This window comes from Lissotriton helveticus, chromosome 8 (assembly GCF_964261635.1).
Source record: "Lissotriton helveticus chromosome 8, aLisHel1.1, whole genome shotgun sequence".
Classification (NCBI taxonomy): Eukaryota; Metazoa; Chordata; class Amphibia; order Caudata; family Salamandridae; genus Lissotriton; species Lissotriton helveticus.
In genome coordinates, this window is record NC_136069.1 from 1,398,381,861 (window position 1) to 1,398,406,364 (window position 24,504).

The window sequence follows — 24,504 nt, forward strand, 5'->3', positions numbered from 1 at the left end:
AGTTTTTAGCTGCAGTCCCAGAAGCAATGTTAGCAGCAACATACCAGGAGAACTACCTAAATACTCATAAAGACTGAAGGTTTTAAGGCTGGAAACCACTTGAGGATTGATATTTCACTCTGCAGTGGTCATGTGCCCTCAGCCAGCATACAGACTGGTAATATTTTAAGGGCCCGATTACGAGCCTGGGGGTCCATGGACCTCCAGACTCATGGGGGCGTAGCGTTGGCAGTCTCCCAACCACCCTGTTACGATTCGGGCAGTCGGACTGCCACAGCTGCGCTGCAGCTACCATTGAACCGCCATTCCCTGATGGTGTTGCAGCAGTCAGGAGGCTTCAATGTACTTGGAGGTGGCAGAGAGGGAAGAAAGGAGGATCTGCAGAGCCCCCTGTGCCTCCCCGGCATGTGGATGCACACGGGGGGCAAAACATGTGCCCCCTTCCCTATGTGCATGCACACCAGTTCCTGTACGGCAGGGACTTTTCCGTCCAAGCCATGCAGGAAATGTTTTTGGCGTTCTCATTGCTGTGCCCATTTTCAGGGCATCTTTGTGGAAACGTCAAAATAAAAGCCCGCCAGAAACGAGTTACACTCGTAATCTGGCAGGCGGTCTGACCATGGACTTGGCAGTGCGGACCCGTTGCCGCACCACCAAAGTCCGAATCAGACCCTTAGTGCCATTGCGTAATGCCCTGCTTGCATCAAATCTAACCACTAGTTACAATTAATTATCTCTACTGTCATGGAATCTAGAGGGACCACTGGGAAGAAGTGCTGTACTAACCTCTTCGACAGATCAATGGCAAAATAAGTAGATTATCTCTGTAGCAAGTTTGGTACAGGATGATCAGTCTACTAGTACATTTATTTCATTGATGATAAAAAGTTAGAGGAATTCATTTCACCCCAGAGCAGGTACAAAGACTAGAATCTGCATCACAAAACAAATTGCAAACTTGTTCTGTATAGTTGAAGCTATTGTGTGAAAGAGATATTTGGTGCATTAAGCTTACACTGCAGCATATAAGGTCTCTGCATGGGGGAGCTCTAATACATGCACATGGGGAGACTTTCTGTACCACAAAGAGACCTCTGCATAGGAGTAACTTTGCTTCAGAGAGAACCAATGTGCAAACCTTCCTCTTAAAATAAAAGCATTTTGTCAATGTCTTATAACAATTAGATTTCTACCTTCACACATCCTAGTAAACAGGGCTACAGGTGAGAATGTGCTTACCTTACACAGACACAAACGGCAGCAGCGCTTCTTATGTATAAGCTCATGCATTCAAGTCTTGGCGTCAGCTCAAAATCTTGTGATTCCAGGCAAATCACTAAATCTCCCCGTGCATACAAAAAATGAATGTGTCCGTTTGTAACGTAACTGGTGCTCATGTAAATCAATCCACTACCTTCGGGTCGAGTTTGGGCTATATAACACTGCAGAAAAAAAAATTGCTGCTTAGGACTAGGATCTTCCACCCACCACTCTTTACCAAATCTAACTACTCAGATACAAGCCTTGATTGTCCCAAACTTGATACAGCCTGCTTTTCCTAAAAGAAACTATCAGTCTACTACCATTTTCTACATTTGTGGGAACTACCTAGACATTTCAGTGCTCAGTTGAACCTCAGCCCCATGAAATGGCCACCAGGTGAAATACGGTTGCATCACAAAACAAACAGATGTTTCCATGTGAATAATGTCAAATTCAATTCAATTCTTGGCACTTATAGAGTGCACAGCTGCCTCCGGCGAGGCGTCTCGGCGCTAGCGGATAGCTCATAAATGAAGAGGGAAAAGCTGGTGGACTACACACCCATAAGACAAGTGTCAAGCAGAAGACTTTTGAGACTATGCCAAAAAACAGATTCTGATGAACTGTGACACAAACTAAGTCGCAGTCCATTCCACAACTTGGAGGTCAGGTAAGTGAAGTGTAGGAAAGTAGGATCTACTTTCAAGGTTACCCCCACTTTTAGCTGGAGTTACTCTATTTTCTGACTAGTCTGACTGAAATCCTGCTAACCAGGACCCCAGTCACTGTGCTTTCTCCCTGCCCCCTTTTTGAACTGTGGTAAATACTTTGGTACCTTCCCAACAGGCTACTGGTGTACCCTTCTAAGTTCCTAGTATATGGTACTAAGGTACCCAGGGCATAGGTACAACAGGGGTCTCCCATGGGCTGCAGCATCTATTGTGCCACCCATGAGAGACCACTCAAACTGTGACTACAGGCCTGCCTTGGAAGCTTGTGTAAGCTGGTGATAGCACCACTTACAACCAATATACGTTTTCTTATGTCTGAGGTCACTGCACTTAAAACTTATAAGTCACCCCGTAGGTAGGACTTTCAATCCTGAAGGCAGGGTGCTTGGTTATATTTCTGAGGTTGCCATGCACAAGCAGGACATCCACTACAAACCCCGTAGTCAATTCTCCAGGATTTGTAAGTGCGATCAGAAATATTTATACATATAGTGGCAGTGTGTCATCACGCAATGGCTAACTATATATTGGCTGTGCCAAACCTGGCCATGTTTGGTATCAAACTAGTTGGAATCATACCCAAACACCATTACCAGTGTTAGAGGTATGATTCCATGCACCAGGGGGTTCCTCCAGGAAGCCCCCTGTGCTCCCGGTAACAGCCATCCAGGTCTACCAGCAAGCTAATGCTGCTGCCGACCCCAGACACGATTCTGCCCTCCTGCTGCTGAGCTGAGCATGAGCAGGGGAAGGTAGAACAATAAGTTTCCTCTCACAGGGAGAAGTGACCACCTCCCAGATAGGACTTAGTGTATTAGGCGGGGGCAGGCCATCAAAGACATCTGAAGGAATCTCCCTTGGAGTGAAGGTGACACTCCTCTGCATCTGCAGGCACCGAAATGGAGCTGACCGGTCTGCTGCTGCTGACGTCGTATGGACTCTGAAAGGCTCAGCAATACAGGTGGTGGTTCTGCAACTCCCTCGAGGCCCGATCTCTCCTCTCAGCTAGCCTGAGGCCAGTATCCCTCGTTAGAACCACAAGAACAGAATCCCTGTGCACCGCGCTGACTTGCTGTTGCCAAGGCTTATTGACTCTGTCCTCCAGAGATCTCCGGACTACAATAAGCTCCAGCCTCCAGCATCTCTTCCTGTTAAGATCTTCATCTTCACTGCATCCTCTGCACTGTGGGCCTGCATCTTTGGTGAGCTGCTCGATGTCCTCCTGTGACTCCTGTGCCTTCGGCCTGTGAGTCCCCTTGAGGGTCTTTTTTGGCGTCAGGGAGCTCCCCTGCTTGCTCGGACCTACTCTGGCTCACCTGTTATTGGTGAGTCCCTTGGACTGTGCTGGTCCCACCGTTACACCTTCTTCATTTACCACGTCTGTTGCTTCTGCCAAGGCTTGTTGACCATCCAGGCAGACACTGAACCCTTGGTTCTTGACTTCTGACGTGGGACAGCTCATAAACAGCTCCTGGTCATCCACAGCATTTCCTGGTCCTCACAGCTGCAGCGACAAGTTCGCCGTCATTACTCCTGCATCTTCTGTCATCTGTGGTCATTGGTCTTCCGTGCCTCCTTGTCACCTATGAGTGGCATAGACTCTGTCACCTCTGATTGCAGGTACTCCTCTTCAAGATTCCATCCTTGGGTTCTTCTACAGTTGCACATTTAACAATTAGTTATGCATCATGTAATGTCTTCCACGATCAGTTAAAATGTATATGTTATAAACAAGTCAAAATCTTTAATCAATTTTCAGATTTCCAAGTTTCTCCCAAACACTTGTATTGTATTGTATTGTATGGCCTACTTGTATAGCGCGAAACTGTCACCCAAAGGGTATCCTGGCGCTTGACTTGATCAGCCCTACACAGCTTTATGCTACTTTAAAGACCTTACAACGACCTGGGAAAAAGGTATGTTTTTAATCCTTTTTTAAAGGAGGAGAGGTCCTCCTTGCTTCTGAGTGACAAAGGTAAAGCATTCCACAATTTAGCTGCGGTAAACCTGAAGGAGCGACCACCCATCTGCTTTCTCATGATTTTAGGAATAACCACCAAACAGGCGGAAGAGGAGCGGAGGGATCTGGCGGGAGTGTACCAAGAGAACATCGTCTGCAGCGAAGAAGGCCCCTGGCCATGAAGAGCCCTAAAAACAAGGCAGAGTGCCTTAAACTCAATACGCCAGGCAATTGGCAGCCTGTGGAGATCCATGAGCGCAGAGGAAGATGAATCAAGGCGCCGTCTGGATAGGGCCAACTTTGCAGCCATATTCTGCACCCGCTGCAGTTTACCCATTAGGGTGGCTGGCGCGCCCAGAAGTAGCGCGTTGCAGTAATCAAGCCTGCTTAAGATGATACTACGCACTACCTCTGGGCGGGCAGGCTCCGGGAGAAAGGAAAGGATCTTCCGTAGGGTTCGAAGCAACAGCATGCACGTTGCCACGGTTTTGTTGACAAACGCGTCTAGCTGTAGATTGGGTTCGAATAGCACCCCCAGGTTGCGGGTGGACACTGCCACTGCCCCCGTGCTCTGGAAAGAAGAAGGCCAAAAATCTGGTGGCAAAGGCCGAGGGACGCAATCCAAAGAGCAGTGCAGTACCTCACTCTTTGAGCTGTTGAACTGCAGTGAGTTGAGGCTGAGCCATTCTGCAGTGGCAGACATGCAGCGATGGTAAGTCTCTTGTGACACAGCATCCTTACCCTCAAACGAGAAGATAAGTTGCGTGTCATCCGCATTATTGATGACCGCAATGCCATAGGACTTAATTAAACTGACCAGGGGACGAAGGTACAGGTTAAAAAGAATAGGGCTAATGGCCGACCCTTGAGGCACGCCCTGCCCAACCCTCCTGATGTCCGAGCGGTAGGGTGGCAAGGCAACCACCTGGTGTCTGTTGCCAAGGTACGAAACCAACCAGTCAAGAGCCAGGCCAGAGACCCCAATTTCCTCTAGTCTCCTGATCAGAATGGCGTGGCTGACCGTATCGAACGCGGCCGACATGTCGAGCAGCACTAGAAAGGCTGCTCGACCAAGGTCGACACGCGAATGAAGGTCATCCAAGGCGGTCACCAATGTGGACTCAGTGCCATGTGCTGGCCTGAAACCAAACTGGGCCGTATCCAGGCAGATGTTAGTCTCCAAAAAACTGGACAGATGTTTTGTCGCCAGCTTCTCCAAGATCTTGATTGGGAAGGGGAGCAGGGAGATAGGTCTATAGTTCTCCAGTCAGGTAGGATCCAGTGTATCCTTTTTCAGAAGTGGCGATACCACGGCCAACTTCCAACAATCCGGAACCTGGGCCGTGCTAAAAGACTGACAGCAGGTAGCGTGAAGAGGGGGGTAGAGCTCCTTATGGAACATTTTCCAATATTTTTGTGGCAGTGGGTCTAGAGGAGAACCCGACGAGATCCCATCCGCCACAGAACAGAAATCCTCAAAAGAGGGAAGAGGGAAACTGTTCAACTGAGCCCGCCTAACATCCGGCTCTGAGAGCCCAGGAGTGATCCCCCCTACTGGGTGAGGCAAAGCTTGAAGAGCTGAGGTGACCGGAGTCACAAGATTACTCAAAATGAGGGAGATCTTATCCTCAAAGGCCTTTGCCAAAGAATCGCAAAGCAGTTGGGAGGCCAAGATGTCCTTAGAGGCACATGCGGGGCGAGATAAATCCCTAACAATCTTAAACAATTCCTGAGATTTATTTGCCGCTGTTAGCAATGTTTCCTCAAGGAAACTACCTTTGGCGCACTTAATCTTAGATTTGTAGACCGCTAGCGCTTGTTTAAAAACAGCCTTGTCGGACTCAAGATATTGTCTCCTGGGGAGGAGCTTGGCGGGCATCCGAGATGGCCGCTTGAGCACAGCGCTCTCCGGACCCTCGCCGCTCCCGACATTTTATCCTGGCTGAATCCTGATTTCTTGCAAGAATTCGTGTAGGGGACGTTTGGCTGATTACCCTAGCACTTTTCAGAAATCGATTTGGATCTCGTATTCCTGAGATATGGTGCTCTGAACTTTTGGGCTCCGCCCTTGAGGTGCGCCCGGGACGGGGTGCGGTACTGTAGCCGTCCTGCAATTGAACAACAACGGCAGGAGATCTGGCCTTGTGGGTCCCCCCTTCCTAAGTTTCGGTTTCGATTCCGTTCCGACTTGGGCCACGGATGTGGATGTCGTGTTGCGACTGAGACTTGGAGGCAGATCGGCTGTTGGGCTTTCATGTGACCTATTTGCTGGTTTGGCGACCTCTACCCGAGTTGTGCCCCCTTTTTCTGTACTTTTGATCCTGTACTTTGGGTGTCGGGCCCGTCGAACCTGGTGGCTTGTCCTGTGACGCATCTTCAAAATGGCGGGCAGAGGGGACAGAGAGACGCGCAAGACGAAAACACCTCTGCGCGGAGCTCCAGTTCAATCAAATGTCATGGACCGTTATACCCATTCTAAGGGGTCCCCCGGAGCTGCCCTGCCTGGTTCTAGTATTGCGTCTGAACGAATTTTGGAAGAGTCGGCGGAGCCCTCCTTACAGGATATCATGGGCGCCATCTCGGGTGTGAGGGAATCCATCGGTCTACAGTACGAGGCCTTGGCCCACAAACTTGACACCGTGGCTATTGAGGTGAATCTGATTCGTGCTGACCTCGGCAAGACGAATGAGAGGGTACAATCACTGGATATTAAATCCTCTAGCCTTACGAATGACGTCTCGGAGCTCCAAACAGAGATTGGAAATCTCCGTCGGGGGAACGACTTCATGACCCGTCGCCTGGAGGACTTTGAAAATAGGGCGCGTCGCTGCAATGTTCGCCTGGTTGGTGTACCGGAAAACCCTGAACCCCACTCGGTGGATCTCCTGGTTGAGGATCTGGTCTTGAACCATTTGGCCCCTTCTGGTCTCACAAAATTTTTCACGGTGGAACGTGCACATCGTGTTCCAGGGGGCAAAGTCAAGCCGGGAGCCCCGCCGAGACCCATTGTAGCGAAGCTTTTTCATTATAGAGACCGGGACGCTATCCTGCAGGCCTCGCGGGTGAAGGGCCCGGTGGCCTTTGAGAATGCTACGGTGAACTTTTACCCGGACTTTTCCCAACAGGTTCAGAGACAACGTATGGAGTTTCGTGGTGCCAAGAAACGTCTCCGGGATCGGGGCCTACGTTACGCCATGCTCTTTCCCACTAGACTCCGGGTTGAATACAATGAACGTACCCTTTTCTTTGATCGGCCAGATGCTGTTAATGACTGGCTGGACTCATTGCCTGACTGTCCTCCTGAGACAGACTCCGCCGCTCACCCTGGCGGTGCCGAAGGTGGTGTGGAGATCTAACTGTTCGGCTCTTATGTCTTATTTTGAATACATTCTCAGGAGTGTTGGCCGGCGTCCCTCTACATTGTGATCATTCTGTCTTTTCGTTTGTTATTTTTGTTCTTGCTGAGGTCGGGGGGTGGATGGAACGGAGACCTTTCCTCCTCCGGGGTCTTTGTGTAGAATAGGGGTTCTTGGGCGACAGGCACACTGCAGGTTGGGGTGGCTCTTTAGCTTTTTGCAGGGGTGCAGGGTGGGGGGTGTTTCTCTTCAGTTTGGGGGAGGGGGGTTGGGAAGTTTTTTCTTTTCTGTGTGTTGTTTTCAAGGCGAGTTGCTCCTGTGTTTGCTGCTGTTTCTGATGTCTAGCTCATGGACGAGGGGTCTTGGCTCGGGTGGTTGGGATGGGGGGTAGAGGGTTGAAATTTCTTTCCTGGAACGTTAATGGCCTGGGAGATCGTATTAAGCGCAGTGTGGTCTTAAAATGTATACGACGTTTGTCACCGGACATTGTTTTCATGCAAGAAACCCATTTGATTGGTAATGTTTGTTATGCGATGAATAGATGGGGCTACCGCCTTGTGGCGCACTCAGGGTTTACCTCCGGATCTAGGGGTGTGGGTATTCTTGTTCGAACCTCCCTCCCCCTGGCTATCGATGAGGTGATTCATGATGACCGTGGGAGATATACTGTCCTGGTGGGTAGATATGAAGGCCGCACCCTATCTCTCTTCAATGTTTATGTTCCCCCGGGTTTGCAGGCCTCTACTTTTACTGACTTGGGCCGTGTTCTGTTGGATCTCCCTGATAGCACTCTCTTTCTTGCCGGTGATTTTAATTCGGTGCTTTCCGGCCTTCACGATCGCCATCCCCCTAGAGATACCCCGCAGGCTCAGCAGTGGTTGGGTGGGTTTTTAGATACCTTTGGCCTTGTGGACTGCTGGCGACTGTTGCATCCTACTCAGCTCCAATACACCTTCCATTCTGGGGCCCATGGCAGTCTGTCCCGGCTGGATTATTTCCTGATGCCCGCAGCCCAATCATCGGCGGTTCGTGAGATTTTACACTTGCCGAGGGGTATTTCTGATCACTCGCCGCTCTGGCTTCGTTTCGAGGTTGGGGTAGAGGCGGCGGGCCGAGTGGCTCCCATTAACCCTTGGTATCTTTCCTCCCCTGAGACTCGTACCCTCTTGCTCAAGTCCATGGATGCATATTTCCTGGAAAATGAGGGGTCGGTCTCTTCGGCTGTGTCCCTGTGGGAAGCTTTTAAAACTGTGATTCGTGGACAGGCCCTTTCCTTGATTGTTGAAGCTAAGAGGGCAGGGAGGAAGGAGGTGGTGGACCTTGAGGGGGAGATCTCTGCTTTGGAGGACGAGTTGGAATCTGGTGTCACGCCTGACAAACTCCATGCCCTGGGTCTAAAACAGTTTGCATATAAATCTCTGGTCACTGACGCTGCAAAGGTGATGTTTCGTGAGCAGCAGGGCAGATTGTACGATGTGGGTGACAAGGCGGGCAAACTCCTAGCGTGGTTGGACAAGAAAGAAAGAGTTAATCGTGTGGTGCCCGTGATTCAGTCTGCGAGTGGTGAGAATGTGATTGATCCGACCGCCATTGTTGATCGTTTTGCAGAATATTTCCGTGTGGTATATGCTCCCGTGTCTGTGAGGGATGTTGCCGACTCCCGCCTTCTTCTGCGTGATATCACTTTGCCCTGTGTCACCGACTTGGACCGTATTGCTTTGGACTCCCCTTTTACGAATGATGAGATAGCCAATGCAGTTCGATCGCTCCGTTCGGGCAAAGCACTGGGCCCGAACGGTTTGCCTATTGAGTTGTACAAATTATGCCCCGATAAGGTGGCGCCGTATCTCCGCGCCATGTTTCTAGAATCTCGTGAGCGGAACATGCTTCCCTATGATCAGCGTCTGGCGACAATCGTCGTCATTCCCAAAGAGGGTAAACCGCGTGACCTCTGTTCCTCGTATAGGCCCATATCCCTATTAAATGTTGAACCTAAGGTGTTGGCTAAACTTTTGGCGACCCGTCTCCTTTCGGTTCTTGGGGAGTTGGTCCATCCGGATCAGTCTGGCTTTATCCCGCATCGCAACACTGCTCTGAATTTACGTCGCCTCCACGGCGCGCTGGCGAGGGCGGGGCTTTTGACTGAACCGGCCATTTTGGCGTCCCTGGATGCCTCCATGGCCTTTGATACTGTGGAGTGGCCCTATTTATGGGCGACACTTGAGAAATTTGGATTCGGGTGCGAGTTTATTAGCTGGGTTAGGCTGTTGTACGCGGAACCTCTGGCGCAAGTTGTAGTGAACGGTAGAGTGTCGACCCCCTTCTCCTTGGGCAGGGGTACCCGTCAGGGTTGCCCCTTGTCCCCTCTGTTGTTCGCGCTCGCTCTTGAACCGTTGGCGGCCTGGCTCCGTTGGGAACCGTCCCTTAAAGGTATTCGATGGGCCCCGGACTTCGAAGACCGCGTCTCGCTTTATGCGGACGACATCCTCTTGTATCTTACTTCCCCTCGCAAGTCTTTATCTGTTTTATTTGACGTTCTTGCGTCCTTTGGTGCTAACTCAGGCCTCGTCATCAACTGGTCTAAATCCTGTGTATACGTTTTATCTGGTATCTTGCCTCCGTTGCCGAGTAGACTTCCTCTTCAGGTGGTCCGGGATGGTTTCAAATACTTGGGGGTTTTCGTTACCTTGGATCCGTCCCTTCGTTTTGATCGTAATCTCCTTCCCCCGTTGCTTAGGCTCCGTTTGGACGTTGCCCGCTGGCGCAAACTTCCCCTGTCTCCACTGGGTCGGGCGGCCCTGTTTAAGATGATGTCACTACCGCGGTTTCTCTACGCTCTCCAGAATTATTATGATCCTATCCCCAAGACCTATTTTCGGGAGATTGAGAGCCTTCAGAGGCAACTTATTTGGGATGGGCGACCGCGCATTGCTCTCGCGAAACTTTCTATCCCGTGGTACGATGGGGGCATGGCGCTCCCCGATATTAAGAGATACTACTGGGCTTCCCATCTGTCCGCTATTAATCACGCTATGTTCTCTCCGGGTCGTAATCCGGCGTTTGAGATGGATAAACTTCAGCTTCCGGGAGGTGACTTTAATAGAGTACTCTATTCTCGCTCCGCTGGGCGCCATCTTGTGGGACCTACTTTGACTGCTTTGACAGTGTGGCGTGCTGCGAATGTGAGCCTGGGCTGGGAGGATCGCTTGACGTTGGCGACGCCGCTTTATGCTTCAGAACGTCTGGGCGGTCTTTGGTCTTCCAAGGGTTTTGACCGTTGGGACTTGATTGGGATCTCTAAAGTGGGGGATGTATATTCTGAGGGTTCTGTGCGCCCGTTTCAGGCCCTCCAGGCTGACTATGGCCTGAGTAGTCGGGAATTCTTTCGTTATTTACAGATTAGGCACGCTTTGGTTTCGGTGTTTGCTCCTGGTGAGATTCCGCCTGACTCTTCCCCACTTGAAGACCGTATCCTTGACGGACATCTTCCTGATAGCACTATCTCCCTGATCTATAAAAAGTTGATCAACAATCGGACTGACTTATTGGCCCGACTTCGGGAACAGTGGATGGGAGATGGGTTGGAACTTGATGATGAGGATTGGCAATCGGCCCTCTCCTCTCCGAAGGAGGTGGCTATACCGGCTCGACTCCGTCTGGTCCAATTGAAGATCCTTCATCGGGTGTACGTGACGGGACCGCGACTGATGGTGATGGGCTTTTCCTCTGATGGACTGTGTAAGCGTGGATGTGGTTTGCGTGCTACTTTCCTGCATATTCTTTGGGAGTGCCCGATGGTGGCTGCTTATTGGGTGGCCGTGCTTGATCTGATGACTGTGGTGACGGGGATATCCTTGCGACCGGAACCTCGTCGCTGTCTTTTGAATGTTTGGGAGCCCACGGACTATTCGGTGGCACAGACTAGATGGGCCACCCTGGGCTATATGATTGCGAAGCGAGATATTGCGCAACTCTGGGGGGCCTCCAGGCCCCCTGCCCTCGCGCAATGGGAGGATAATATGGATTGGTCCATGTTCCGTGAGAAAACTGTTTATGTGGCCAGGGGTAGACCCAGGGCATGGGTGAAGGTGTGGGGTCAATGGAACGAATACCGTGGCGACATTTGTACTCCTCCCCTTGTGGACACTATCGAGATTACCCTATCTCCCTAGGCTAGCGTTCCCGGAATCTTCATATAGGGACTGAGCTGGTGTCACCGGCTCTTCCCCCCCTTCTTCTTCCTGATCTCTGCCTCCCTCCCCCCCCCCCCCCCGCTCCATACTCCTTAGTGCTTAGGATATTATTACTGCACCTCCGCTGCTGTCCCCCCCTTGCGTCCCTTGGGCTGACCTTCAGTGATACACTCTCGCCTTTTTGTATGTTTGTTCTTTCATATATATAAAACCTGTTTTGGTCCTGTATTTAATGTGGAGTATTGCATTGTTGATTGACGGTTACCTCTGCGGGCTTATGTGATATGTGTCTACTCCTTTTTAGCGGCTGGCCCGTGTGGTTGTAGGCCCATCCTTGTACGTTTCTGCTTGCTCAAATAAAGGTTTTTAAAAAAAAAAAAAAAAAAAAAAAAAAAAGATATTGTCTCCTCCAACGGCGCTCAGCGCGTCTACACTGGAGTTTTAACTGAAATAGCTCCTTGGAGAACAAAGGCATAGCCGGTTTAGACCTGTCTCTAATTTTCCGTAGTGGAGCTAATTTATCCAGTGAGGTGGAAATTTTCTGACAGAAGGTCGGGTAACTCTCCTCCACATTGCCCCCCAAAGAGAAGCCTTCCGCTAGCAGGGTTGGCAGACTCGACTGTTTCAGGAGCCTAGACCATTGCCTACCCAGCTTTGAGGTGGCTCCTGTCGTGCCCCTCTCCAAAGAATCAGCAGGCAATAGCAGGGAAAAATGGACCAAGAAGTGGTCCGTCCAGCATTGAGGAATAATGGTCCGTACCCGTACCTGACTGGCATCTGCCAGGATCATGTCCAGTACATGACCCTTAGAGTGGGTCGGAGTGAGTACCAGTTGCTGCAGATGGATGTTGCGACAGGACTGAATCAGCTCTGTATAGGCTAAGTCCATGGATCCATCCGGCCACAGATTAAAATCTCCCAGGATTAAAAATCTAGTATGTGAGTTGGAAAGCTCGTAAATCAGATCGATCAACTCAGGTATAGCAGACAAAGCGTTAGCCGGGGGTCTGTAGCCCAGCAACCCGGAGCACAGAACACCTCCTTGTCCGCTTAAAGAGAAGGCCATTAGTTCGCACCCCCGGACTTCTCTTATCTCTAACTGAGAGACATCTAGAATTTCTCTGTCTGATTTTATAGCCTGGAGTGCAGGCAAGACCCAGTTCCACCGAGCTGTCTACTGTAGTCCATGTCTCTGTCATGCAAAGCATGTCTAAATCATGAGACTCAATGAGTATTGCGATTTCATCGTGGTGTCTGCAGAGCGACCTAACGTTAAGCAGCCCACAGGACAAAGTTTCCTGACGAGTGACCATAGTGCGAGCCTGACCGCTCGATGTTGGAGAGGGGTCCAAACTTATGAGCTGGTCTCTCGTGTAGGTAATAAAGTGAGGAGGCAAAGAGGCAGCATAACCGGCGCCCGGCGCGACCTGTGCGCGAACGGGCGCAAACGGGCTTACCTCTGGTGCACCTCCCGCACGCCTACATCGCGCCCGCTGCGCGCCAACGCTGCGCGCTTGAGAGGTCGCCATCTTTTATACCGAAGAACGCGGACGTCCTGTGAGGGCAAGCCAGTGGCGCCTCCACCAAGATGGCGCCTGAACTGCGTCGCCTCGTGTACCCCTCACCCAATATGGCGGCGAAGGAAGGCGGCGCGATGCAGACCCACCCTCCCTGAAATCCCTCTGTCCCGCAAGTACGGGTGAACAACTATTACAGTGCAGGTGAGAGCTAACAGGGATGCCCGATGTATCTACTAAGGCAAAGTGCCAGCAAGAGTCTATGTCCAATAATCGCGCAGCGCGGCGCCAGTGCCACGACAATTTAGCAGTAGGGGTTTTAAAAGCAACCAGGTGCCGGTCAGAATGTAAAATAAATTAAAAGCAGCTCGAGTGCGCAAAACAGCAAGTCAACCCTTCACAGGGCAGAACCCACCTTTTATAGACTCCACCTTCGAGCGCACTTCACACACAAACAACTGTGCCAGTGCTCCCACCTAGCAGAATGGCATTAGCGCACCAAACAATCACAACCTGGCTGTGTACATAATATATGAGCTGCCAAACACAAACTCTTTTAGACCTTACTACATGTCACTGAATGTGTTTGTTGGTTTGCCCTTTTTAATGAGACAGAATTATTTGAGAAGAAGATGGATGAGGAGAGCTGAGAGGATCTTCAGACAAAGGATAAACCATTTTTGCAAGTCCAGTTAAGATGTTACCTCCAGAATTCCGTTTTCCCCTTGATGTCATCTTGGACATGCTTTCTGAGTGGTAGCACGCTCTTAACTCTCAATCATGCTGATTCCACGCCATCCCAGACTATGTTAAGATCCTCGCAGCTGTACATTTCTTTGCTAATTGGTCATTCCAGAGGGTGTCCAGTGACATTGTGGGCATTTCTCAGGTAAGCCAGTCCTGATGCTTGTGTTAGGTTCAGAGCTGCAGAAATAGGAGAGTGCATCTCTACATAGGTATGCCACCAACACTGGAAGGAAGACAAAGGGTTGCTAGAGATTTCTACATCATTTTCAGCTTTCCAGGTGTGGTAGGTGCAATTGATTGCACTCATGTGGCACTACAGCCACCTCGGCACACTGCAACACTCAATCAACGTGCAGGGTGTGTGTGATTCCAGGGACTGCTTTACTGATGAATATGCAGTGTTCCCAGGCAGTACACATGACAGCCACAAATTCCTCAGGTCACCTCTTGCCCGGTGACTGGCTGCGGACGAATTTGTCAACATGTGGCTTCTGGGCAAGTACTCAAGTACCATGCAAGTCTGATGTATAAATGCTGCTTTAATATACACAACAAACACAAATTTCTAATTCTCATGACACATACATAACCACAACTGACACTGCATACACCATTTCATACATAAAGGAACTCTACAGATGCAAGAGGGACATGTACAAATATTTACCCATTTTCCTCCTCTAGTGATGCTGCACATGCCCTCTCCCCTTATCTCCTCACACCATACAGACATGCAATCACTGTACCTCAGACTAGGTACAATAGGGCACGCATATGTACATGAGCCTTTATAGAGCGCACTCTTGGTCTCCTAAAGTTGCAATTCAGATCTCTTGACTATACAAGTGTGTGCTGCTGTACTCCCCTGAAGTTGTGTGCAAGATAATAGCAGCCTGTTGTGTCTTCCATAACATTGCAGCACGTCAAGGCTTATACATATGCCTAAACTCTCACCAAGTTCTGAATCCAGGGAACCGGGTCATTGTCCCAAACAGAGGGTAGGGTATGCAGGTCCATGACCAGCTGATTGACACTTTTTTTCTTGAGAAACCAGTTGTGTTACGGCCTTTATGTAATTTCACAGTCTCTTGTCAATGATGATTGGTGGACATTTAACACTCTGTCCATAAATTCTATCCTGACACTACTCTGTAAGCCACACATAATGTATGTAAACAACAGCTGTTGTCAAAAGATAGGCCGTGCAACACATTTATTGCTTATGTTAGTAATTAGTGTGGACAAAGTCTCAAAGGACTTTATTGCCTTAGAGGAGTAAATGTCACTGCATGTGTGTTAGATCTCCCAGAGAATTGAAAATGTGTCTGCACCAATCCTCATAATGATTTATGTCTATGCATAGAGTGAGTGAGGATTGGCATTCTGTACAAGATGGAAACCTACAGGTATATGTGAAACAGATGTGATTACAAATAGGTATCATCGTTAGAATGTTGGGTTACCCATACTACAAACAATCATGCCTTCTCTATGGTTTATATGTGGCGCGCTGTTTGGCATACTGTACTTTGGTCAATGGCCCTCACAAACATATGTTACAAGGGGTGACAGTCAGTGATGAAAACCTATGGTCCACTCACTGTATATTTTAGGACTAACTAATAATCAAATTGTGACAAACTAAATACTGTTTATTACAATGTCAGTGTTGGAGACACAATAGTTGTGGTGCTGACATTGTGAGGCTAGGAATGTTGTAAAAATGTAGTGGCCAAGAATTATTGTTTACTCACGTTGTATCATGATGGCTAGCATGATGCTATAGTAACATACTACACACTGCTTCGATCTCTATGTTGCATATGTGATGTACTCAGACAGTACTGACTGCATAATAAAGTATCTCTGTGAAGTTATGTTTAGGATTCGAAACATTAAACGCATGTATGTACAGGTAGGGAAATATATGTTGTATTTGTGTGTACGCTATTCATGTGGCAGTGTACCTATATGTCTGTCATACATACACCATGGTGCAAGTGTACCTGCGTAATTACCTAAATTGTCTTTGCTGAGAAAGGGACTCCTTCATGCACCCAACTAAAAAGTAGAAGATTGTTTTGTTTAGTACTAAAAGCATCACACATACTAATAAATTCTAATGTCAACCTATTTTTCTATTTAAATGTCTCATGAATATTTCAGGTAGTGTGATAAATAACAGTTCTATGCATCAGTAGAGCTATTGGGATGCTGCTTTCTGAAGGAATTCTGGGACTTGTAGTTTTCAAAAAACAAGTGGCTAGATTTTCATTACAATTGCATTTTTGTGAACAAATGTACTTTCATAATCATGATTAGTGAACTAAGGGCATTTTAACTGTTGTATGCTATGGTGAATGAATGAATTGGACAATGTCTATTGTTGTTATGTGAGGAATTGTGTGTTTCATTTTGTATCAAGCATGTTTTTTGTGTGTATTATTTGGTATGACAACTAATATTTATTGTAAAATGAAGTAAAGGCTGACATTGCTTCACTTGTCTCATTCAAAATGATACATACATATCCAAGGTGTACTGAATGCACACATATTCTCAACAGTGGCACATACGTCATTTCCAATTCATACGTAAATGTACTGAGTAAGCACTTAGGATTTCCATTGTACAGCACAAACAAAGCAGTCTTCTCATGCTACATGTGGCCCTTTCCATGTAGTGTGTCTGATGTTGCCAAGGAATATATAAAGAAAACTGAATCACATATTTGCAAAGGTTATATCAAAGGCCTTGTTTGCATAGGTACAACACATTTAGCATGCATGGCGTCTTTTGCTATGCTACGCAACAGATGACTGTTGAGACAACGGGTTTGGTTTGGGCGCATAAAAAGATAAACATGGATCCAATTTTATGCGTGGAGTCATTCATTCTGACTGTGCACGATCTCCACTGGTAAAATTGCTTTGGAAGATAACTATGTTTAAATGTCAGGAATCTCACATTGCACTATTGCTGAAGGTGAGAGTGATAAATATTGAAGAGTATACTGACCTAAATTGAGAAATGTGTTATTGTTTAATTAATTTCTTGATATCACAGATACAGTACACCTAGTTTTGGTTTCAAACCACATACAAAGCTAGAGAGATAAAGGAAGTACAATGTCAGCACTTGCTTTGTTTTGTCTCAACTTATACTAGACATTGTACACCAACTACATAATTGTCTTCATTTTCAGTGGATCTGGCAAGCCAAGGACCATCTGGACAGGACCAGGAGCACATCAGGACGTCCTGGGCTTGTCAACAGGAACTTCCTCTGGATACCACCTGCGAGGAAGAGGAAGAGAAAGATCAAGCAACAGGCACAAGAAGTGCGCCCACCCGAACAGGGACATTGCCATCAACATCAACAGCCCGGTGGAGGCTGAGGGGATTGAAGGGGGGGACATTGAGGGGGAGACCACTAGCCAGGGGAATGATAAATGTGGGTCTCCCCCTGACCCACAAGAACTAGAAATCGAGATGGTGTCCCCTGAGTAGGCCCCAACACCATCTGTGCCTGCTGCCACTGATCCCATCTCTAACTCTTGAGGCCCTCATTCCATCGGAACTTCCAACTGCACCCCTTGCCACTACTCCACTTCCAAGTGCCTGCCAAGAAGTGCTGAGGGAGACATTTGACCTGGACACTCCACATGTGGAACCCAAGCCCCTCAATGTGTAGTTGCTCCTGTGGCTGCACCCCAGTGAGTGAAGGTGGCAGATGATGATGTTCAGACTGTGTTCTCTTGGGGCTTACAGGAGGTAGGCGATGAGATCCATATGTTTTGAAAGTCACAGCCCAGACTTTTGGAAAACATCAATGCCTCCAGCAATTCCTTAGGTACATCCATATTGTCTGCGTTGTCCCAAACACCCACCCAGACCACTATTGTTCTATCCCCAAGTCAGTCTTCACTCTTTGTTTCTCCTGCTACCCCTCATGTTTTACGCTCTTGTAAAGTTACTGGTCCTGTATCATTCAGCCACAATCAGTCCAAAGGGGTGGAGGATCTGGACATAGTCCCCAAGGGGGACAGTGAGGAAGGCCCATGACTTTGTCCCCCGAAGCCTGGACACTCATATGGAAACTACATGTGGCTTTGGGGGTGGACTTATTTTCTACTTTGACCACGGACTCTTCTGTTAGGCCATTGTTTCGATTGTGGGCATTCATTGTATTTAACCCTTGCACATAGACTGGTTCCCCTGACGCTTCCTCACATGTTTTTTATTGTGCTGCCCAACCCCCTCCAAGTTCTCTTGCTCATTCTATGATAAGATATTTTTTTCCTTTCTTCCTTTTCAATGGACAGTATTTTTTATAATTTATTCTAAGGATTCGTTTTTCATATAAGGTTTTCTTCACTATTTAAAAGATGCTTGAGAGAAGGCCCGGGATGCACTGTCATGAGAGGAGTGTACAGGAGTGTGTAGGAGAAGCAATGTATCGACTTTGAACGTGAGGGCTCTGAGGAGGTGATGGTTGTGTTGGGGGAGGTGAACTCTATGGATGGTTGGCTGACTGCTGTGAACGGAAAATCCTCAGAAGGAAAGTGGGAGGCTGGCCTGATTTTGCCTTCAGTCTTTTGGCATGTGGGCCGGCAATGCACTTCCCGTCATCCATGTTCTTCTCTGCTAGCAGTACCTGCTCATCTGCCTCCTCATTCTTGTCTTGTTGACGGTGCTGGCCTCTGACATTGCTGCTTGGAGGAGGATACGCATCTCTCCTCGAATTGCCTGCTCCCCTCCACTGGTGGATGGTTCAGCTTCATCAAGCGACTCATTGTTCTCAGCACCTGAAAGATAGAGGTTGCAACATAATAAGTATTTCCCTTAGCATATCATATGCTACAACACAAGCATTTGAGCCATTTTTCTTTGCATCTCTCTGAAGGTTCACATGTGATCTGGTTTGTGTAAACCTACACATGACAGCTGCATTGAGTTGTTCAATGAAGATGTGCAATGCAAAACAACACTCACAAGCTACAGCCACAGATCTGTGTGTTATTGAGATCACCGTGATATCAGCTGCTGAACCTGGCTCCTTGATTATATGGCAAAATACATGATCCTCGATCCAGCAGCTTCAGAAGGAAATGACACCTTAATTAATGTTCAGCATGAATAATAAGTGAAAATGCAAAATAAACACAGACATCACTGATTATGTTGAGAACATATCACACACCAACATTAGTTGCTTAGAAAAAGTGGTGATATTTGCTAATTTGCTTTCACAATGATTTGGTTATCTTGAACTATTTGGGAAATAATAGTTTACTACACTCAATGGCACACTTATCTATGGACGGATGCTAGTGGATCTGACTGCTGCAGCCAGAGGGAGTCTCAAATCCCTGAATGAGGTACTTTGGATGATTGAGGTACTCTTGACAGCAGCTGTGATTAAACAAACATATGCATATCGCATTACAAAGGATGATGTGTATTATTTTACATGTATGTGTCAACACCATTAGTGTCACTCTTTAGATGAGACAATATAAGCAGTGAGGTACATACTTTATTATTTCAGTTTAAATGCAGGGTCATACTTTCATTTGCCAACATGGTATGTAGTAGTATACTCTTATGAACCATATCTGAGCATATGGAGATGGGTGACAACAAGAATATTTGACACACAACACATGCTGTTAACATGTCATGTACTATAATACACTATGAGCGGGCTTTCAATAAAGTTATATGTCAGTGACCCTACCAGGGTCTAAAGTCAACCCAGTGTGTGGTGCCTGATCATATGTCACACCCTTACACGGAGCAGAGGTCACTGTAGTATGTGCTGTCCTGGCAACGTCACAAGGCCTAAAAGGATATAAGTATGATTTCTTTATCATTCTCGACACATGTTAAAACCAAAATATACTAGTTAAGATCACATGTGTGAGATAACAGATGGAGTTTATGAAAAATATCTACAGGCTGGCTGATAATAATGTAGTTCATGGGACCCACTTCTGGCCATATATACATACCAGTTTGTGCCGGTGGTGGTGGTTGATCCTGCCCCATGGTGTTGCTCGTCTGCAAGTGAAGGAACCTCTGTTCCAGTGGGTGAATCTAGTCTGGCTGTATGTGCAAATTTAAGGAAGCAGTAAACATACAAATACAAAAAAATATGATTATGTACAAGTTTTTACATAGTTACTGTCAAATTTGTATGTGAGGGAATGAATGACATCTATACAATAATTGAAGGAAGTATATGCCCAGGCGTGGGTCCCATGCTCACTACACCACTGGATTCAAGCTAGCCTGGCTGATGAAGAGTGATGCCCTGAAATTCGTCCCAGGATGCTTGTTTCCAGTCCGGGGAGGACCTGGTTTAGCAGTTCAGGCTGGACTGTTCCCACAAGGAACAGGGTCAAGACTGATTTGCCTATGGCTGGGTCCAAACTGGGATGGTGTGGTAAGCAAAAGAATGATGGATTAAACCCCGACCTTTGTGACTGGGGGGTGAATGCTTGCATTGTCCAGCATTCAGTCCATCAATTGTTTATTTTGCCTATGTACAATAATTGAAGCATGGAACTTTAGAAATGGTTTTATTATTCTTTTGATATGTTTCAGGCCTCTAATGTCTCTCTCCTTTTCTTCCCAGGTTCGCAATCTGAGGTCTGGAGTTTTCCCCCACAGAGGATCTTCGATTAAAGGAAATAAATGCAGGTAAATCACTGGATTTTGTAGTATCACATGGTCCTCCACCCATTTATCACTTGGGAGTATTGATGTATGAGGTGAGCACTCGCAGCCACAACAACTATTAATGAACACAATGAAATAAACAAAAAATAAGAGTAACAACACAAAGCTACGGGTTGTTTTTAGCTTTCTCAAGACTCTCAAAATAAGGATTAAGCTCTGCTACAGACTTTGCTTGTGAAATTGTTTAATGGGAAGATGAAATGTTTCAAAGAAACTTCAGTGTTAGTTCTCCTGATTTCTAGCCAGTGAACAAAGAGTATTCTTCTGTACCTGCCAGCCCCAACCCCAGACTTTTTTTTAACACACCTGCCCTAGCCACGCTCCTCCTGGAGCGTGGCCTGGACTTGTGGCACTTTGGCAGGGTGCTCTGCTTTTGGGCTTCCCTGTAGATGCGTCAGGAATGCGGTGTTCAGCTCTGGCGGTTTTCTCTGGTCGACGGTGTCTTATCGCATCTATGGGTCCAGTGACTTTCCTTTCAGTTGTGTTTTAGATCCCTCACTGTACTCCATCCGCGGCATCTTCAGCAGACCGTCCTGCTCTCTGCCTGGAGTGCCTTCCGAGTTATGCGTCATCCAATTATAGCGATCTCCTACGCAGGACCCATGGTCAAACTCTGCCCCTTCCTCCTCTGCACAATAACAATTAAAGCTGTAGCACTCCCGAGCCTGTGGGTAAACAAAATGCACGTTGTTTGTCTTGGAGGAAGACGTAGAGGGCCTTTATATATTACTGCCCTCTATCGTCTTCCTCTACGACAAATGATGTGCAAAAGTGAGATGGCTATGATAATGCTTTAAGTAGTCAACTTGAAATTGTACCATTTCTTAAGAACTTCTTTAGAAACAATTGATTTACAAGGCTGTGACGCACTTTGGAAAGCCAAGTGTTAAAAAATTTCATTTTTCAATTTTAAGTGGCTGTCACTCTTATGATGGGGTTTTTGTAAGGGACTTGTTAAGGACTTGTATTCATCGGATTTGCATGTATTTCATGCTTTTTCCAGCATGGGATTGGCTTATTTTGGGGGGTTTCCAACAGGAATTGGGCTTGTTCATTTTTTGCACTTGATTGTTTCAATGCACTCTCACATTCAGGGCGATTTTCCACCTGAACTTATTTTTCTACTTACATTTGGTTTTGTACCTAAATGTTTTTGTGCATCAAAATGTGATTTTTGCTACCAGAAGTATTTCCACACTACGGTTTATATTGCCCCGCTGGTGATTTTGCACATAAATTAGTTTTTGGACCTAAATGCAATGTAGCTCCTAAAGGGGATACCACATATTGCTTACTTTACACCTAGAGACACATTACACCTAGAAGTGATTTGCATATAAATATAATTTTACAGCCAAATCTGATTTTGCTCTTAAGGTTGTTCCGCGCTCTGATCATTTTAATGTTGCACTAAGGGTAATCTTGACCCTTTATTTGTCGTTAACCCAATTGTAGGTCATGTTAAAGCATACCTTTAGAACCTACTGAGACATTTTACTACCATATTTTTCTCTGTACTGAAGGATACTCCCTTGCTGCATTATGCATCTATCTTGTACCGAATCTGCATGTCAAGAACCACAGCCTACACATCTTTGCTTATTTTGGCATCAAGCCAAAAACAAAGAGAACTTTATATCAAGGCAGACTCCAGGATGCATGTAACAGCACATATGAGATCGCAATGCAGCAGCCTACTGAAAACTACCATTAAAAATGACAAACACCAAGCCCTAATTTCCAATCCAGAAAACTCAATCAGTGCTAAATACCATAGTCTACGACTGAACTTTATTTAAACTGGCCTATTTTTTTTTAAATTAAGTAGATAGCCTCCAGGACCAATACACCATGTTTTTTCTTCTTTCCTTTCTCGTTTCATAAAAACATTTTTGAAAAAAGTAGTATTTTGGGTGATGATGAATATTGCTTTCAGATCGCTCTGTACGAAAATGTGAAATTTCTAATGCAATTCTCGAGTATCAACTTCCATGTTTGAGCCACATTATTTGATACCCTGGAAACTTCAAACTCTTCTGCCATGACTAGAGATGCTAAACGTGACACCATGCGTACCTTCTATAATGTATATGACACTACAAGCTCACCCTCTTTCACCCACCACTTACCCCATTATCTCCCACACACCCCTTCAAGAAACCAGACAGCAAAATGCCAACATAAATCAAGGTTCTCAGAACCGTGCATTTGAATAAACCTACTCCTTCACTGATACAGATCCCAATACTGTTAAAGTCCAAGCCTACAGCCTTCCTGATAGCCACCATCCTACCATATACAGCCTTTCTCGGTCAACCACCCTCCAAGTCCAGTTTAGCTACACCAAAACAACAGCTCACAAAATTACTCTCCACTGAAGACTTAATGCCCCATTGGCATCCTACTTTTGAGAATAGTGATTTCTTGCTTCATACTTCAGTATAGCCACTTACTACTGACCACGGCACAACTCTCGTATCCATAGGGAAAAAACTGCTTGGCAGCACACTGGACCTGGATCACAGGCATGACATCATACGAAGGGAGTCATTTCGAGTTTGTCAGAGAGTGTACTCTGTTGCGATGGAGTTCCCACTCTGCCAGAACTCATGGTCCCTACGCCCAATTTAGGATTGGGCGGACATTAAGTATGTAGAGGATGAAGCTAACTCTGGCTTCATCACAGACATATTGCTCAAATGAGCCTACGGACAAAAAGCAGGACCTATGTACGGTTGTTTTTGATTGTATTTTGAAAATAGGATTGTGAAAATCTGATGGAGATAGTCAGGAAGAAATATTTTTCTAACTTGCTACAAATGAATGTATAGACCAAAACAAACAGCCTCGTAGAATTCAGTACAGTGCACTAGTCCATGTATAGCTAACACAAAATTATAATGTTATAAGATTGTTTTTAGGGTCCACAGTACACACTAGGTATCTAAAATGTTGTTGTTTTTAATTTTAGATTTTAATAAAAGAAAGTGTTTTCGTCCTGATGAAGGTGGAAAGACTAACTGTACACCAAAACACCGCGTCAACTGTTTTTAACCATTTTAGACAATAAATTGTCTTCTAGATTGTAACCCTGTGGGAGGTATTTTTTAAAATAAATTGTTTTTAAACTAGAATTTTAGATGTGATTTGAAGCATACTGGGACATCGACGAATCTGTGATATTTGATGATATTTGTGACTGAGAGGTATTGAATTTGTGCATAGGAGGTTAAGCATACTGGTCTTGTGAGAAAGTATATACTGTTGCCTAAGTGGTCATTTTATAATAGGGATTGTACTTTTGCTGGTCCTACGGAGTATGCACCATAGGAAGGTAGCCCAATATAGAGTGGGCGGCCGGATTACTTTTTTTGCTGTCCATCACCTTCGGACAAAACTCCCATGGTGTGGAGGTCATTTATTTTTTCAACAGCAAACTCCCTGTTTAGTAGTTTGTTTCTGAAAGAAATAAAACTATGTAAAAACTTGACAGACAGCTGTCCTGTTTGGCAGAGCCATTCATCAAACTTTCAAAACATTGTCAGGAACCTCTGTGATGACGGTGCCTGCCAATGTTAAGAATAGTCCACAGGGCCGATGCACATCTCTAGATTTGGGGGATGGGATGTCTGTTTGGGTGACGGAGTAATTAACTCTGCCGTTGGACAAGGAACCTTCCTGGAAACTCTAAATCGGGCTCAAAGTCTGAAAACCACACTTGTCATCTCTCTTCCTATATACACTCTCCCTTCAAGGACAGCTGTAATACCCCCATTAAAATCAGACCTTTTGGATTTGCCAATGTTTGTTACTGAAATGGTTTCTCATTTTTTAAACTCTTGCAGAATCACAATTCACAAACCTGCAAATAGATATGTTTCAGTTTTACCAAATGTATGCAAATACATTGTAAATGGGTTATCTGAACTGGCCAGCATAGCAGACACTGCTAACCAAAAGAAATCATACGTCCTATTTTTATTTTATTCATGAA